Raw genomic sequence first — 16373 nt, 5'->3', positions numbered from 1 at the left:
CTGGGACACATCTCTTCATTGCTGCTGGTGTAGTTGTTACCATCGCCTGCATTACCAGGTACAGACAGTAGGTGTCAAGTTTTTTTCAAGAACTGGTACCTGAGGCTCCATAGCTCAGTGGTTAGAGCACTGGTCTTGTAAACCAGGGGTCGCGAGTTCAATTCTCGCTGGGGCCTGGGCTGAGTTTTTAGTTATAATGTAGTAGTATTATTACACTGCTTGTATATTGCGGTAATATTACATCATGTAATGTTTACACAGCTGGGATAATAAAAACAAACACAGACTATACAGAATACACGTAGCACTTGCTGTGGTGTTATTTTTAGAAATCTCTCGACAAGATGAGGTGGATAAGGAGCAGACGACTATAAGGGGTAAAAACAACATTTTTTATATATATATATATATATCTATATATATATATATATATATACAGTGACCCCCCGACCTACGATGGCCCCGACATACCATATATAATATACAGTGACCCCCCGACCTACGATGGCCCCGTCATACCATATATAATATACAGTGACCCCCAGACCAATGATGGCCCCGACATACCATATATATACAGTGACCCCCCCTGACCTACGATGGCCCCGCCATACCATATATAATATACAGTGACCCCCCCTGACCTACGATGGCCCCGCCATACCATATATAATATACAGTGACCCCCCGACCTACGATGGCCCCGCCATACCATATATAATATACAGTGACCCCCTGACCTACGATGGCCCCAACATACCATATATATACAGTGACCCCCCGACCTACGATGGCCCCGCCATACCATATATAGAATACAGTGACCCCCTGACCTACGATGGCCCCAACATACCATATATATACAGTGACCCCCAACCTACGATGGCCCCACCATACCATATATAATATGCAGTGACCCCCCGACCTACGATGGCCCCGCCATACCATATATAATATACAGTGACCCCCCTGACCTACGATGGCCCCCAACATACCATATATATACAGTGACCCCCGACATACGATGGCCCCGATATACGATCATTTCAGCATACGATCACTCTCAGAGGCAGCATTAACATACGATGGTTTTGTATGTCGGGGCCATCGCATAAACGGCTATCCTGACTGCTTCAGCTGACACCGGATAGCCGTTTACGATGCCCCGTGTAGTCCGGTGACGATCACTTACCTGTCCTCGGGGCTCTGGCACGTCCTATTCGGCATCCCCTGCATCGTCGGCGCTCTTCATCGTCATCATCACGTCGCTGCGCACGCCGTCCTGTCATCCAATAGGAGCGGCGTGCGTAGCGACGTGATGGCGGTGACGGAGAGCGAGGATGCCGGGGAAGCAGAGGTCCAAGGTGGTTATTTGAGGTCCGAGGAGGTTATTTGAGGTCTGAGGAGGTTGTTTGAGGTCTGAGGAGGTTATATGAGGTCTGAGGAGGTTGTTTGAGGTCTGAGGAGGTTATATGAGGTCTGAGGAGGTTATATGAGGTCTGAGGAGGTTATTTGAGGTCTGAGGAGGTTATATGAGGTCTGAGGAGGTTATTTGAGGTCTGAGGAGGTTATATGAGGTCTGAGGAGGTTATATGAGGTCTGAGGAGGTTATATGAGGTCTGAGGAGGTTATTTGAGGTCTGAGGAGGTTATATGAGGTCTGAGGAGGTTGTTTGAGGTCTGAGGAGGTTATATGAGGTCTGAGGAGGTTATATGAGGTCTGAGGAGGTTATTTGAGGTCTGAGGAGGTTATATGAGGTCTGAGGAGGTTATATGAGGTCTGAGGAGGTTATTTGAGGTCTGAGGAGGTTATTTGAGGTCTGAGGTGGTTATTTGAGGTCTGAGGAGGTTATATGAGGTCTGAGGAGGTTATATGAGGTCTGAGGAGGTTATTTGAGGTCTGAGGAGGTTATTTGAGGTCTGAGGTGGTTATTTGAGGTCTGAGGTGGTTATATGAGGTCTGAGGAGGTTATTTGAGGTCTGAGGAGGTTATGTGAGGTCTGCGGAGGTTATATGAGGTCTGCGGAGGTTATATGAGGTCTGAGGAGAGTATATGAGGTCTGAGATTATTTGAGGTCTGAGGAGGTTATATGAGGTCTGAGGAGGTTATATGAGGTCTGAGGAGGTTATTTGAGGTCTGAGGAGATTATTTGAGGTCTGAGGAGGTTATTTGAGGTCTGAGGAGGTTATTTGAGGTCTGAGGAGGTTATTTGAGGTCTGAGGAGGTTATATGAGGTCTGAGGAGGTTATTTGAGGTCTGAGGAGGTTATATGATGTCTGAGGAGGTTATTTGAGGTCTGAGGTTATATGAGGTCTGAGGAGGTTATATGAGGTCTGAGGAGGTTATTTGAGGTCTGAGGAGGTTATTTGAGGTCTGAGGTGGTTATTTGAGGTCTGAGGTGGTTATATGAGGTCTGAGGAGGTTATTTGAGGTCTGAGGAGGTTATGTGAGGTCTGCGGAGGTTATATGAGGTCTGAGGAGAGTATATGAGGTCTGAGATTATTTGAGGTCTGAGGAGGTTATATGAGGTCTGAGGAGGTTATTTGAGGTCTGAGGAGGTTATTTGAGGTCTGAGGAGGTTATATGAGGTCTGAGGAGGTTATATGAGGTCTGAGGAGGTTATGTGAGGTCTGCGGAGGTTATTTGAGGTCTGAGGAGGTTATATGAGGTCTGAGGTTATTTGAGGTCTGAGGAGATTATTTGAGGTCTGAGGAGGTTATTTGAGGTCTGAGGAGGTTATTTGAGGTCTGAGGAGGTTATATGAGGTCTGAGGAGATTATATGAGGTCTGAGGAGATTATATGATGTCTGAGGAGGTTATTTGAGGTCTGAGGAGGTTGTTTGAGGTCTGAGGAGGTTATATGAGGTCTGAGGAGGTTATATGAGGTCTGAGGAGATTATATGATGTCTGAGGAGGTTATTTGAGGTCTGAGGAGGTTATATGAGGTCTGAGGAGGTTATTTGAGGTCTGAGATTATTTGAGGTCTGAGGAGGTTATATGAGGTCTGCGGAGGTTATATGAGGTCTGCGGAGGTTATATGAGGTCTGAGGAGGTTATATGAGGTCTGAGATTATTTGAGGTCTGAGGAGGTTATATGAGGTCTGAGGAGGTTATTTGAGGTCTGAGGAGGTTATTTGAGGTCTGAGGTGGTTATTTGAGGTCTGAGGAGGTTATATGAGGTCTGAGGTGGTTATTTGAGGTCTGAGGTGGTTATTTGAGGTCTGAGGAGGTTATATGAGGTCTGAGGTGGTTATTTGAGGTCTGAGGAGGTTATATGAGGTCTGCGGAGGTTATATGAGGTCTGAGGAGGTTATATGAGGTCTGAGATTATTTGAGGTCTGAGGAGGTTATATGAGGTCTGAGGAGGTTATTTGAGGTCTGAGGAGGTTATATGAGGTCTGAGGTGGTTATTTGAGGTCTGAGGTGGTTATTTGAGGTCTGAGGAGGTTATTTGAGGTCTGAGGAGGTTATATGAGGTCTGAGGTGGTTATTTGAGGTCTGAGGTGGTTATTTGAGGTCTGAGGTGGTTATTTGAGGTCAGTGTTGTTCATATTAGGACGGACACTCGTGTTAAATCTACTTTTTCTCGTCCCGTCTTTTTCCACAATACAATGTTTTACGACACTGTTCACACTGGACGGGCGGCTCCCGCTGGGTGTTGTCTGGGACACATCTCTTCATTGCTGCTGGTGTAGTTGTTACCATCGCCTGCATTACCAGGTACAGACAGTGGGTGTCGACTAACTGTTTTTTTCAAGAACTGGTACCTGAGGCTCCATAGCTCAGTGGTTAGAGCACTGGTCTTGTAAACCAGGGGTCGCGAGTTCAATTCTCGCTGGGGCCTGGGCTGAGTTTTTAGTTATAATGTAGTAGTATTATTACACTGCTTGTATATTGCGGTAATATTACATCATGTAATGTTTACACAGCTGGGATAATAAAAACAGACTATACAGAATACACGTAGCACTTGCTGTGGTGTTATTTTTAGAAATCTCTCGACAAGATGGGGCGGATAAGGAGCAGACGACTATAAGGGGTAAAAACAACATTTTATATATATATATATATATATATATATACAGTGACCCCCTGACCTACGATGGCCCCGCCATACCATATATAATATACAGTGACCCCCCGACCTACGATGGCCCCGCCATACCATATATAATATACAGTGACCTCCCCGACCTACGATGGCCCCGACATACCATATATATACAGTGACCCCCTGACCTACGATGGCCCCGACATACCATATATAATATACAGTGACCTCCCCAACCTACGATGGCCCCGACATACCATATATAATATACAGTGACCCCTCGACCTACGATGGCCCCGACATACCATATATATACAGTGACCCACTGACCTACGATGGCCCCGACATACCATATATATACAGTGACCCCCCGACCTACGATGGCCCCGACATACCATATATATACAGTGACCCCCCGACCTACGATGGCCCCGCCATACCATATATAATATACAGTGACCCCCCGACCTACGATGGCCCCGCCATACCATATATATACAGTGACCCCCTGACCTACGATGGCCCCGCCATACCATATATATATATACAGTGACCCCCCGACCTACGATGGCCCCGCCATACCATATATACAGAGTGACCCCCGACCTACGATGGCCCCAACATACCATATATACAGTGACCCCCCCGACCTACGATGGCCCCGCCATACCATATATAATATACAGTGACCCCCGACCTACGATGGCCCCGACATACCATATATAATATACAGTGACCCCCCCGACCTACGATGGCCCCGCCATACCATATATATACAGTGACCCCCGACCTACGATGGCCCCGACATACCATATATAATATACAGTGACCCCCCGACCTACAATGGCTCCGACATACCATATATAATATACAGTGACCCCCCCGACCTACAATGGCCCCGCCATACCATATATACACACACAGTGACCCCCCCGACCTACGATGGCCCCGCCATACCATATATAATATACAGTGACCCCCCCGACCTACGATGGCCCCGCCATACCATATATAATATACAGTGACCCCCCGACCTACGATGGCCCCGCCATACCATATATATACAGTGACCCCCTGACCTACGATGGCCCCGCCATACCATATATATATACAGTGACCCCCCGACCTACGATGGCCCCGCCATACCATATATACAGAGTGACCCCCGACCTACGATGGTCCCAATATACCATATATACAGTGACCCCCCCGACCTACGATGGCCCCGACATACCATATATAATATTCAGTGACCCCCGACCTACGATGGCCCCGACATATCATATATAATATACAGTGACCCCCCCGACCTACGATGGCCCCGCCATACCATATATATACAGTGACCCCCGACCTACGATGGCCCCGACATACCATATATAATATACAGTGACCCCCCGACCTACAATGGCTCCAACATACCATATATAATATACAGTGACCCCCCCGACCTACAATGGCCCCGCCATACCATATATACACACACAGTGACCCCCCGACCTACGATGGCCCCGCCATACCATATATAATATACAGTGACCCCCCCAACCTACGATGGCCCCAACATACCATATATATAGTGACCCCCCTGACCTACGATGGCCCCGCCATACCATATATAATATACAGTGACCCCCCGACCTACGATGGCCCCGCCATACCATATATAATATACAGTGACCCCCAGACCTACGATGGCCCCGCCATACCATATATAATATACAGTGACCCCCAGACCTACGATGGCCCCGCCATACCATATATAATATACAGTGACCCCCAGACCTATGATGGCCCCAACATACCATATATATACAGTGACCCGCTGACCTACGATGGCCCCGCCATACCATATATAATATACAGTGAACCCCCTGACCTACGATGGCCCCGCCATACCATATATAATATACAGTGACCCCCCCGACCTACAATGGCCCCGCCATACCATATATACACACACAGTGACCCCCCCGACCTACGATGGCCCCGCCATACCATATATAATATACAGTGACCCCCCCGACCTACGATGGCCCCGCCATACCATATATAATATACAGTGACCCCCCGACCTACGATGGCCCCGCCATACCATATATATACAGTGACCCCCTGACCTACGATGGCCCCGCCATACCATATATATATACAGTGACCCCCCGACCTACGATGGCCCCGCCATACCATATATACAGAGTGACCCCCGACCTACGATGGTCCCAATATACCATATATACAGTGACCCCCCCGACCTACGATGGCCCCGACATACCAAATATAATATTCAGTGACCCCCGACCTACGATGGCCCCGACATATCATATATAATATACAGTGACCCCCCCGACCTACGATGGCCCCGCCATACCATATATATACAGTGACCCCCGACCTACGATGGCCCCGACATACCATATATAATATACAGTGACCCCCCGACCTACAATGGCTCCGACATACCATATATAATATACAGTGACCCCCCCGACCTACAATGGCCCCGCCATACCATATATACACACACAGTGACCCCCCGACCTACGATGGCCCCGCCATACCATATATAATATACAGTGACCCCCCCGACCTACGATGGCCCCAACATACCATATATATACAGTGACCCCCCTGACCTACGATGGCCCCGCCATACCATATATAATATACAGTGACCCCCCGACCTACGATGGCCCCGCCATACCATATATAATATACAGTGACCCCCAGACCTACGATGGCCCCGCCATACCATATATAATATACAGTGACCCCCAGACCTACGATGGCCCCGCCATACCATATATAATATACAGTGACCCCCAGACCTATGATGGCCCCAACATACCATATATATACAGTGACCCGCTGACCTACGATGGCCCCGCCATACCATATATAATATACAGTGACCCCCCTGACCTACGATGGCCCCGCCATACCATATATAATATACAGTGACCCCCCCGACCTACAATGGCCCCGCCATACCATATATAATATACAGTGACCTCCCGACCTACGATGGCCCCGCCATACCATATATACACACACAGTGACCCCCCCGACCTACGATGGCCCCGCCATACCATATATAATATACAGTGACCCCCCCGACCTACGATGGCCCCGCCATACCATATATAATATACAGTGACCCCCCGACCTACGATGGCCCCGCCATACCATATATATACAGTGACCCCCTGACCTACGATGGCCCCGCCATACCATATATATATACAGTGACCCCCCGACCTACGATGGCCCCGCCATACCATATATACAGAGTGACCCCCGACCTACGATGGTCCCAATATACCATATATACAGTGACCCCCCCGACCTACGATGGCCCCGACATACCAAATATAATATTCAGTGACCCCCGACCTACGATGGCCCCGACATATCATATATAATATACAGTGACCCCCCCGACCTACGATGGCCCCGCCATACCATATATATACAGTGACCCCCGACCTACGATGGCCCCGACATACCATATATAATATACAGTGACCCCCCGACCTACAATGGCTCCGACATACCATATATAATATACAGTGACCCCCCCGACCTACAATGGCCCCGCCATACCATATATACACACACAGTGACCCCCCGACCTACGATGGCCCCGCCATACCATATATAATATACAGTGACCCCCCCGACCTACGATGGCCCCAACATACCATATATATACAGTGACCCCCCTGACCTACGATGGCCCCGCCATACCATATATAATATACAGTGACCCCCCGACCTACGATGGCCCCGCCATACCATATATAATATACAGTGACCCCCAGACCTACGATGGCCCCGCCATACCATATATAATATACAGTGACCCCCAGACCTACGATGGCCCCGCCATACCATATATAATATACAGTGACCCCCAGACCTACGATGGCCCCGCCATACCATATATAATATACAGTGACCCCCAGACCTACGATGGCCCCGCCATACCATATATAATATACAGTTATTTGAGGTCTGAGGAGGTTATATGAGGTCTGAGGTGGTTATTTGAGGTCTGAGGAGGTTATATGAGGTCTGAGGTGGTTATTTGAGGTCTGAGGTGGTTATTTGAGGTCAGTGTTGTTCATATTAGGACGGACACTCGTGTTAAATCTACTTTTTCTCGTCCCGTCTTTTTCCACAATACAATGTTTTACGACACTGTTCACACTGGACGGGCGGCTCCCGCTGGGCGTTGTCTGGGACACATCTCTTCATTGCTGCTGGTGTAGTTGTTACCATCGCCTGCATTACCAGGTACAGACAGTAGGTGTCGACTGACAGTTTTTTTCTGGATCTGATACCTGAGGCTCCATAGCTCAGTGGTTAGAGCACTGGTCTTGTAAACCAGGGGTCGCGAGTTCAATTCTCGCTGGGGCCTGGTCTGAGTTTTTAGTTATAATGTAGTAGTATTATTACACTGCTTGTATATTGCGGTAATATTACATCATGTAATGTTTACACAGCTGGGATAATAAAAACAGACTATACAGAATACACGTAGCACTTGCTGTGGTGTTATTTTTAGAAATCTCTCGACAAGATGGGGCGGATAAGGAGCAGACGACTATAAGGGGTAAAAACAACATTTTATATATAAAAATATATCTATATGTATACACATACACTGTGACCCCCCGACCTACGATGGCCCCGACATACAATATATAATATACAGTGACCCCCCTGACCTACGATGGCCCCGCCATACCATATATATACAGTGACCCCCCCCGACCTACGATGGCCCCGACATACCATATATATACAGTGACCCCCCGACCTACGATGGCCCCGCTATACCATATATATACAGTGACCCCCTGACCTACGATGGCCCCGCCATACCATATATACACAGTGACCCCCGACCTACGATGGCCCCACCATACCATATATTTACAGTGACCCCCCGACCTACGATGGCCCCGCCATACCATATATATATACAGTGACCCCCCGACCTATATATATACAGTGACCCCCTGACCTACGATGGCCCCGCCATACCATATATACACAGTGACCCCCGACCTACGATGGCCCCGCCATACCATATATACACAGTGACCCCCGACCTACGATGGCCCCAACATACCATATATATATACAGTGACCCCCCGACCTATATATATACAGTGACCCCCCCCCGACCTACGATGGCCCCGACATACCATATATATACAGTGACCCCCCGACCTACGATGGCCCCGCCATACCATATATATACAGTGACCCCCTGACCTACGATGGCCCCGACATACCATATATAATATACAGTGACCCCCCGACCTACGATGGCCCCGCCATACCATATATAATATACAGTGACCCCCCTGACCTACGATGGTCCCAACATACCATATATAATATACAGTGACCCCCCGACCTACGATGGCCCCGACATACCATATATATATACAGTGACCCCCTGACCTACGATGGCCCCGCCATAGCATATATAATATACAGTGACCCCCCTGACCTACGATGGCCCCAACATACCATATATAAACAGTGACCCCCTGACCTACGATGGCTCTGCCATACCATATATAATATACAGTGACCCCCTGACCTACGATGGCCCCGCCATATCATATATAATATACAGTGACCCCCCTGACCTACGATGGCCCCAACATACCATATATATACAGTGACCCCCTGACCTACGATGGCCCCGCCATACCATATATATACAGTGACCCCCCGACCTACGATGGCCCCGCCATACCATATATAATATACAGTGACCCCCCGACCTACGATGGCCCCGCCATACCATATATAATATACAGTGACCCCCCGACCTACGATGGCCCCAACATACCATATATATACAGTGATCCCCTGACCTACGATGGCCCCAACATACCATATATATAGTGACCCCCTGACCTACGATGGCCCCGCCATACCATATATATACAGTGACCCCCCCTACCTACGATGGCCCCGCCATACCATATATAATATACAGTGACCCCCCGACCTACGATGGCCCCGCCATACCATATATAATATACAGTGACCCCCTGACCTACGATGGCCCCGCCATATCATATATAATATACAGTGACCCCCCTGACCTACGATGGCCCCAACATACCATATATTTACAGTGACCCCCTGACCTACGATGGCCCCGCCATACCATATATATACAGTGACCCCCCGACCTACGATGGCCCCGCCATACCATATATAATATACAGTGACCCCCTGACCTACGATGGCCCCGACATACCATATATAATATACAGTGACCCCCCCGACCTACGATGGCCCCAACATACCATATATATATATACAGTGACCCCCTGACCTACGATGGCCCCGACATACCCTATAATTCTACCCGAATTTTCCTATATAATATACAGTGACCCCCCGACCTACGATGGCCCCGCCTTACCATATATACAGTGACCCCCCGACCTACGATGGCCCCGACATACCATATATATACAGTGACCCCCCCGACCTACGATGGCCCCGCCATACCATATATACAGTGACCCCCGACCTATGATGGCCCCGCCATACCATATATAATATGCAGTGACCCCCCGACCTACGATGGCCCCGCCATACCATATATATACAGTGACCCCCCGACCTACGATGGCCCCGACATACCATATATATACAGTGGCCCCCGACCTACGATGGCCCCGCCATACCATATATAATATACAGTGACCCCCCCGACCTACGATGGCCCCGCCATACCATATATAATATACAGTGACCCCCCTGACCTACGATGGCCCTGCCATACCATATATATACAGTGGCCCCCGACCTACGATGGCCCCGACATACAATCATTTCAGCATACGATCACTCTCAGAGGCAGCATTAACATACAATGCTTTTGTATGTCGGGGCCATCGCATAAACGGCTATCCTGACTGCTTCAGCTGATACCGGATAGCCGTTTACGGTGCCCCGTTTGGTCCGGTGACGATCACTTACCTGTCCTCGGGGCTCCGGCGCATCCTCTTCGGGATCCCCTGCATCGTTGGCGCTCTCCATCGTCATCATCACGTCGCTGCGCACGCTGTCCCGTCATCCAATAGGAGCGGCGTGCGTAGCGATGTGATGGCGGCGACGGAGAGCGAGGATGCCGGGGAAGCAGAGGCCTTGCCAGTGCGTCGGGGACACCACGGGGACACGGCGACAGCGATGGAAGGCGACATCCAGGGCAGCGGTGACGAGCGGTGACGGTCCAGAGTGGCGGGGACACGCGAGTATAACCTCCAATAACGGTGGTCTACAACCTGCGGACCTCAAGATGTTGTAAAACTACAACTCCCAGCATGCCCGGACAGCCGTTGGCTGTCCGGGCATGCTGGGTGTTGTAGTTTTTCAACATCTGGAGGTCCGCAGGTTGTAGACCACTGTCCTATACTTTACATTGCACCGATCCCTCAACATACGATGGTTTCAACAAACGATGGTCCATTTGGAACGGATTACCATCGTATGTTGAGGGACCGCTGTATATTGTGAGAAGGTGAAGGGTATGGTGGGTGATGGGTGATATGTGTCCCCGAGGCTCCTGGCCTTGGTGAAGTAAGAGCCGGTATTATTCGGTGTCTGTGCTGCGGTGCAGACTGATACTGTGGCCATAGTATGGCTGGAAGGCCAATCCGGGACGGCTCTTACTGGGAATGACCAAGTGTAGGGTGGGGGCCATTCCCCACAATCCAGGTCGCCTTTTGTTGGCCTTAAAGGCAGCCTGCTCCACCAGCTGAGGGGGATTTGCTAGTTGCAGTTCACACTGCCAGAGAGAGCTGAATGTGGAGACTTCCCTGCGTTTGCTCCAAGGTTGGAATCTGGTGAGCAGTCTGCCTGGAGGCCTGGAAAAGACTTGCTTGATGCCGCATGGCATGGACTCAGGTGTGAACACACGCCTAAGGAATAGGTGGACTTCTGTTACGTTTTTCTTGGTTCTGCTTTTAAAGACTGTTTGCCAAGTGTGAATAACACTGAACTTTGATTTGAAAAGTCTTGTTTCCGTGCCTCTATACTGCAACCGCACCTGTCTGCAAGAGCGAGACATCACAAGGTATACTGCATATGTTTGTTGGAATAAAGTATTTGTATTTATGCACTAATATTGTGGTGTGCACTCTTCGCAGTGGTAATCTATTCTTTAGAGGTTGTCCAGTTTTTCCACTGTAGCAGTACCCGTGTTTATAATTGGATGGTAGAGCCCCCCTTATCTCGATCATCCAAGGCCGACATCTACCTGCAGGTCATGTGATCATCCAAGGCCTACGCCCTCCTGCAGGACATGTGATCATCCAAGGCCGACACCCTCCTGCAGGACATGTGATCATCCAAGGCCGACACCCTCCTGTAGGACATGTGATCATCCAAGGCCGACGCCCTCCTGCAGGACATGTGATCATCCAAGGCCTACGCCCTTCTGTAGGACATGTGATCATCCATGGCCGATGCCCTCCTGTAGGACATGTGATCATCCATGGCCTACGCCCTTCTGTAGGACATGTGATCATCCATGGCCGATGCCCTCCTGTAGGACATGTGATCATCCATGGCCGATGCCCTCCTGTAGGACATGTGATCATCCATGGCCGATGCCCTCCTGTAGGACATGTGATCATCCATGGCCGATGCCCTCCTGTAGGACATGTGATCATCCATGGCCGACGCCCTCCTGCAGGTCATGTGATCATCCAAGGCCAACGTCTTCCTGCAGGTCATGTAATCAATCAAGGCTGACGTCTTCCTGCAGGTCATGTGATCATCCAAGGCCGACGCCCTCCTGCAGGACATGTGATCATCCAAGGCCAACGCCCTCCTGCAGGTCATGTGATCATCCAAGGCCAATGTCTTCCTGCAGGTCATGTAATCAATCAAGGCTGACGTCTTCCCTGAAGGTCATGTGATCATCCAAGGCCGATGTCTTCCTGCAGGACATGTGATCATCCAAGGCCGACGCCCTCCTGCAGGACATGTGATCATCCAAGGCTGACGTCTTCCTGCAGGTCATGTGATCATCCAAGGCCAACGTCCTCCTGCAGGTCATGTGATCATCCAAGGCTGACGTCTTCCTGCAGGTCATGTGATCATCCAAGGCCAACGTCCTCCTGCAGGTCATGTGATCATCCAAGGCTGACGTCTTCCTGCAGGTCATGTGATCACCCATTGTTAAATTTTCCAATAAAGAAAGTCAAAGAATCGGAGAATTTTGCTTTTGCTCAGTGTCCTTCAGCTCTACTGGGACCCTAAACCCCGCCCATGAACATCTTGGACCCTCCCCCTGTCCGCCGCTGGGCCGCAGCTGAAGAGACATCAAACAGTTTTATCCGGAGTTTCTAGACTTTGTTATGGTGCAAAATCCCAAAAAGTTGAGTTATAATTTAATTCTGATCTAAGTAACGCAAATTATTGCTGAAATTAAGTTTCCTAAGAATTTTTGGTGTTTTATTCCCATTTTAATATCTATATTTTGACATTTTCATTTTGGCCGCTAAGTGCCTGTGATAATAATGAGGAGGCTGCTGTAAAGTGATCTGTACAGCATTACAGTGAAATAAAGCTAAAGACAATAAGAGCTCCTGTAGATAGAGAAGAAAATAAGAGCCCAGCCTCCCCCTCTCTGTAGATAAAGACATCAGGAGCTCAGTCTCTCCCTCCCTGTACATAGAGAAGACAAAAAGAGCTCAGCCTCCCCCTACCATGTAGATAGAGAAAACAAGAGGAGCTCAGCCTTCCCACCCCTGAAATGTTTCTATATAATGAAGTATTCCTCACAGGAAAGGATTGCAGTAACACAGGTTTATTCCCTTTGTGTGTGTGTATATATATATATATAGATCTCCTCTCCTCTGTATATATATATATATATAGATCTCCTCTCCTCTGTATATATATATATTGCAGTAACACAGGTTTTGCTATACACATGTTTATTCCCTTTGTGTATATATATAGATCTCCTCTCCTCTGTGTGTATATATATATATATATATATATATATATATAGATCTCCTCTCCTCTGTATATATATATATATATATATATATATAGATCTCCTCTCCTCTGTATATATATATATATAGATCTCCTCTCCTCTGTGTATATATATATATATATATATATATATATATATATTGCAGTTACACAGGTTTTGCTATACACATGTTTATTCCCTTTGTGTATATATATATATATAGATCTCCTCTCCTCTGTGTATATATATAGATCTCCTCTCCTCTGTGTATATATATATATAGATCTCCTCTGTGTATATATATATATATATATATATATATATATTGCAGTTACACAGGTTTTGCTATACACATGTTTATTCCCTTTGTGTATATATATATAGATCTCCTCTCCTCTGTGTATATATATATATATATATATATATATATATAGATCTCCTCTCCTCTGTATATATATATATATATATATATATATAGATCTCCTCTCCTCTGTATATATATATTGATATCCTCTCCTCTGTATATATATATAGATCTCCTCTCCTCTGTATATATATATATATATATATATTGCAGTAACACAGGTTTTGCTATACACATGTTTATTCCCTTTGTGTGTATATATATATAGATCTCCTCTCCTCTGTATATATATATATATATATAGATCTCCTCTCCTCTGTATATATATATATCTCCTCTCCTCTGTATATATATATATTGCAGTTACACAGGTTTTGCTATACACATGTTTATTCCCTTTGTGTATATATATATATAGATCTCCTCTCCTCTGTGTATATATATATATATATATATATATATATATATATATATAGATCTCCTCTCCTCTGTGTGTGTATATATATATATATATATATATATAGATCTCCTCTCCTCTGTGTATATATATAGATCTCCTCTCCTCTGTGTATATATATATATATATAGATCTCCTCTGTGTGTGTATATATATATATATATATATATATATATATATATATTGCAGTTACACAGGTTTTGCTATACACATGTTTATTCCCTTTGTGTGTATATATATATATATAGATCTCCTCTCCTCTGTATATATATATATTGCAGTAACACAGGTTCTGCTATACACATGTTTATTCCCTCTGTGTGTATATATATATGTATATATCTCCTCTCCTCTGTGTATATATATAGATCTTCTCTCCTCTGTGTATATATATATATATATATATATAGATCTCCTCTCCTCTGTATATATATATATATATATAGATCTCCTCTCCTCTGTATATATATATATAGATCTCCTCTCCTCTGTATATATATATATATATATATATATATATATAGATCTCCTCTCCTCTGTATATATATAGATCTCCTCTCCTCTGTATATATATATAGATCTCCTCTCCTCTGTATATATATATATTGCAGTAACACAGGTTTTGCTATACACATGTTTATTCCCTTTGTGTATATATATATATATATATATATATATATATATATATATATATATATATATATAGATCTCCTCTCCTCTGTGTATATATATAGATAGATCTCCTCTCCTCTGTATATATATATATATATATATATATAGATCTCCTCTCCTCTGTATATATATATATATATATATTGCAGTAACACAGGTTTTGCTATACACATGTTTATTCCCTTTGTGTATATATATATATATCTCCTCTCCTCTGTGTATATATATAGATAGATCTCCTCTCCTCTGTATATATATATATATATATATAGATCTCCTCTCCTCTGTATATATATATATTGCAGTAACACAGGTTCTGCTATACACATGTTTATTCCCTCTGTGTGTGTGTATATATATATATATATATATATATAGATCTCCTCTCCTCTGTGTATATATATAGATCTCCTCTCCTCTGTGTATATATATATATATATATATATATAGATCTCCTCTCCTCTGTGTATATATATATATATATATATATAGATCTCCTCTCCTCTGAATATATATATAGATCTCCTCTCCTCTGTATATATATATATTGCAGTAACACAGGTTTTGCTATACACATGTTTATTCCCTTTGTGTATATATATATATATATATATATATATATATATATATATAGATAGATCTCCTCTCCTCTGTGTATATATATAGATAGATCTCCTCTCCTCTGTATATATATATATATATATAGATCTCCTCTCCTCTGTATATATATATATTGCAGTAACACAGGTTCTGCTATACACATGTTTATTCCCTCTGTGTGTGTATATATATATATATA

General features: G+C 45.7%; 1 protein-coding gene and 3 non-coding genes across 4 annotated transcripts in view; 3 read left to right on the top strand and 1 right to left on the bottom strand.

Annotated features, from left to right (window-relative positions):
* Window positions 1–16373, bottom strand: part of LOC130282606 (oocyte zinc finger protein XlCOF8.4-like) — a 58184-nt gene that overhangs the window by 28198 nt on the left and 13613 nt on the right. The window lies entirely within an intron of this gene.
* Window positions 104–176, top strand: TRNAT-UGU (transfer RNA threonine (anticodon UGU)). Its single transcript has one exon. It is a non-coding gene; the product is annotated as a tRNA-Thr (tRNA).
* TRNAT-UGU (transfer RNA threonine (anticodon UGU)) lies at window positions 3772–3844 on the top strand. Its single transcript has one exon. It is a non-coding gene; the product is annotated as a tRNA-Thr (tRNA).
* On the top strand, window positions 8399–8471 carry TRNAT-UGU (transfer RNA threonine (anticodon UGU)). Its single transcript has one exon. It is a non-coding gene; the product is annotated as a tRNA-Thr (tRNA).

The sequence above is a fragment of the Hyla sarda genome, chromosome 7 (genome assembly GCF_029499605.1).
Source record: "Hyla sarda isolate aHylSar1 chromosome 7, aHylSar1.hap1, whole genome shotgun sequence".
In the NCBI taxonomy this organism is placed as follows: Eukaryota; Metazoa; Chordata; class Amphibia; order Anura; family Hylidae; genus Hyla; species Hyla sarda.
The sequence above is the reverse complement of the archived record's forward strand: the minus strand, read 5'-3'. Positions and strand labels throughout refer to the sequence as shown.